Source organism: Octodon degus, unplaced genomic scaffold (genome assembly GCF_000260255.1).
Source record: "Octodon degus isolate 3935 unplaced genomic scaffold, OctDeg1.0 scaffold00117, whole genome shotgun sequence".
Lineage (NCBI taxonomy): Eukaryota > Metazoa > Chordata > Mammalia > Rodentia > Octodontidae > Octodon > Octodon degus.
The window spans coordinates 1,906,267-1,910,051 of record NW_004524693.1 but is presented as its reverse complement, the minus strand read 5'-3'; the positions used below and the strand labels follow the sequence as shown (position 1 = coordinate 1,910,051).

At 43.6% G+C, this 3,785-nt stretch overlaps 1 pseudogene; it reads left to right on the top strand.

The window, feature by feature from the left end:
* Nucleotides 1-1,786: 1,786 nt before the first annotated feature.
* On the top strand, nucleotides 1,787-3,165 carry LOC101564365 (annotated as a pseudogene).
* Nucleotides 3,166-3,785: the final 620 nt, after the last annotated feature.

The following is a 3,785-nucleotide window of genomic DNA, read 5'->3' as shown; positions in this document are numbered from 1 at the left end:
ACCCAGGTCAACAATTTCTGACACTGCCAGTTAAGAGGAAGACCCAATACTATTATGGATTACTGAACTTTTTTAGGATATTTTGCTGAGTTAACACACATATAATATTCAAATGACAGAACTAAACAAAAAAGGGGATAAAGATGAATGTCCATTTTGTATGTGTGTATTCAAAATGGTTAGGATAGATATATAGTTACATTCTCTTAATGAGTAGAGCAATTTGTTCTAATAGTGTTTGTAAATAGGATATCATGTCTGCATCTTGTGCAGCAAATAGCCACTAGGAAGAACGTATGTGATGTGTTAATTATTGAAACTGTCCTACCAATTTGATTTGAAACTGTCTCATTGCTATTTGTCTCTTATTAAAATTATGGAAAAAAGACACACTGAAGGGCTGACCAGATAGCTCAGAGGATTAAATCATCTGCTTAGGCAGGTGCAGGGACTGGAGTTTCATTCCCAATGTGTTGTGCTGGCCCTGCTCCTAGGGCACGCTAAGACAGAGATTGAGACTGGGTGTGGTGGTGTGCACCTGTAATCCCAGGATTTGTGAGGCTGAAAAACAAGAGGATCACTATGAATCTCATCTGTGTAGTGAGACCCTGTAGACCCTGTACATTACTTACTTGCCCACAAGTATTCTACCTTGCATGGATAACACTTATCCCATTGCTCTTGCCACTTTCTGAAACAGTTCTGGAAGTTCTCTTTCATGAGTGTCTTTATGAATTATGATTTAAAAGAAAATACTATGAATGCTGCTGTCAAATGCCATACAACAAAAAGGTGAGGACATGAAATATTATATAAGTCCTCATTCACCTTACATATGGCATCATGTGACATTTGGCTCTTCTCCCAAAGTTAAATGACAAGGAAAGACAAATATTTCAAAATTATGCAGAATGCTAAAGTAGCCATGGCAGTCCAAATAAAGACTGTCATGAAAGAGAACTTCCAGAACTTCTTTAAAAAGTAGCAGAAATGATGTATGGTCAAAGACGGGAAAAGTGTTTTATAGAAGATTAAGAACAATGTGATTTTTAATGTAATAATTTTTCATTTAGATATTCACATATTTTTCCAACAAACCTTGTATTTTAATCAATGTCCAACACTACTGAGTTATATTTGTATTTATAAATTGTGATAGTTAACTGCTGTGTCCACTTGAGTAAGAAGAGCCCAACTTATTGCCTTAGCATAGTTCTAAGCGCAACAGAATGATCTTTGGTATGATTTTACAACTAATAAACTTGTAGCCTGAATAGAATAAATGGATCACAAAGAATTTAAGCTCATTTCTATTTCTTCAGAAATGCTCCAGTCTCCACTTTCACTTTGGAAATTGTCTCCTGGCTTCTAGTGCAGTTTCTAGGCTTCCTGATATCAACTCACACAGGATTCTGCAGTGAGGTTCAAGCCTTCAAATTTTAACTGTATTGCTCAGGCCTCCAGTACACAGACAAACATTTTGCATTATTATACACACACACACACACACACACACGATGTGTATAAAACTATGACTGTATTAGTTGCCTTGCATTTTGTTTCTTATAATATGCAGAGTTTCATATAACATCACAGAATTCTGATTCATTTTTAAAGAACATACAAGTAATGTGTCTTTGTAGTGATGACTTTCAGTTTAATTTTAATTATCTTAGTCTCACCATCAAAAATAGATTCCTTAGTCTTTTATTCTTTTAAAAGATGTTCCACTTTTTTTGCGAAGAGTTTGCCACAAGAGCACAGGTATAATGAAAGCCACCACTAAATGAAAATCAACGTGGGAAAGGAAAAGACTCATATTAATATCATCATCATTGGACACATGGACTCCAGCAAGTCCACCACCACTGGCCATCTGATCTACACATGCAGTAGCATCAACAAAAGAACCACTGAAAATTTTGAGAAGAAGGCTGCTGAGATGGGGAAGGTTTCCTTCAAGTATGCTGGGTGTTGGGCAAGCTGAAAGCCAAGCATGAGCATGGTATCACCATTGGCATCTCCCTGTGGAAATTTGAGACCAGCAAGTATTATGTGACCACCATTGATGCCCCTGGACACAGAGACTTCATCAAAAATATGATTACAGGGACATCTCAGGCTGACTGTGCTGGCCTGATTGTTGCTGCTGGTGTTGGTAAATGCAAAGCTGGAATCTCCAAAAGGAGACAGACTCATGAGCATGCCCTTCAGGCTTACACACTGAGTGTGAAACAATTAATTGTTAGTATTAACAAAATGGATTACATGGAACCACCATACAGCCAGAAGAGATACAAAGAAATTGTTAAGGAAGTCAGCACCTGCATTAAGAAAATTGACTACAACCCTGACACTGTAGCTTTGGGCCAATTTCTGGTTGGAATGGTGACAACATGCTGGAGCCAAGTGCTAATATGTTTTGGTTCAAAGATGGAAGGTCACTTGTAAAGAATGCCAGTGGAATCACACAGCTTGAAACTTTGGATGGCATCCTTCCACCCACTCACCCAACTGACAAGCCTTTGTGGCTGCTCCTCCAGGATGGTGACAAAATCGGTGGTATTGGTACTATCCCTGTGGACCAAGAGGAGACTAGTGTTCTTAAAACCTGCATGGTGGTCATCTTTGCTCCTGTCAATGTCACAACTGATGTCAACTCTGTTGAAACGCACTATGAAGCTTTGAGTGAAGCTCTTCCCAAGGACAATATGGGATTCAACATCAAGAATGTGTCTGTAAAAGATGTCCAGTGTGCCAATGTTTCTGGTGACAGCTAAAAAATGACCCACCAATGGAAGCAGCTAGATTCACTGCTCAGGAGATTATCTTGAACCATCCTGGCCAGATCAGTACTGTCTATGCCCCTATACTGGACTGTCACACAGCTCACATTTCTTGCAAGTTTGCTGAACTGAAAGAAACGGTTGATCTCTGGTCTGGTAAGAAGCTGGAAGATGGGCCCAAATTTTTGAAATCTGGTGATGCTGCCATGGTTAACATGGTTCCAGGCAAGCCCATGTGTGTTGAGAGCTTCTCTGACAGTCCACTTCTGGGTCATCTCGCTGTTCACGATATGAGACAGACAGTTGCTGTGGGTGTCATCAAAGTTGTGGAGCTGCCAAGGTCATCAAGAATGCCCAGAAAGCTCAGAAGGCTAAATGAATATTATCCCTAACACCTTCCACCCCAGTCTTAATCAGTGGCAGAAGACCAGTCTCAGGCCCAGCCCAGGCGCAGCATGGGCCAGACCATCTCCCACCCCTCGGGCCGCCCCCCACCACTCCACAGTGCCTCCCCCACCCCACCCGCCGAGTAGGATTTTCTGCCCAGTTCCAGGAGCCCCCACACAAAGTCCTAGCCCAGATCCAGTGAGTGTGCAGAGAGATTAATGCTACCCTGCACTGGCGGGACCAGTCCCAGCCCAGGCGCAGCGTGGGCTGGACCCTCTCCCAGCCCCTCGGGCCGCCCCGCACCACTCTGCCGTACCTCCCCACCCCTCCTGCCGAGTAGGAAATTCTGCCGACTTCCGGGAACCCCCAGACCCAGTCCTAGTCCAGGTCCGGTGAGTGTGTGGAGAGCTTCCTGCTAACCTGTGCCTGTGGGACCAGTCGAGGCCAGGCGGCAGCATGGGCCAGACCCTCTCACACCCCCTCCGGCTGCCCCACACCCCTCCTCCGTACCTCCCCCACACCTCCCGCTCAGTAGGAATTTCTGCTGACTTCCTGGAACCCCCAGACCCAGTCCTAGCCCTGGTCCGCAGCAGGAAGGAGCTGAGCACAGCA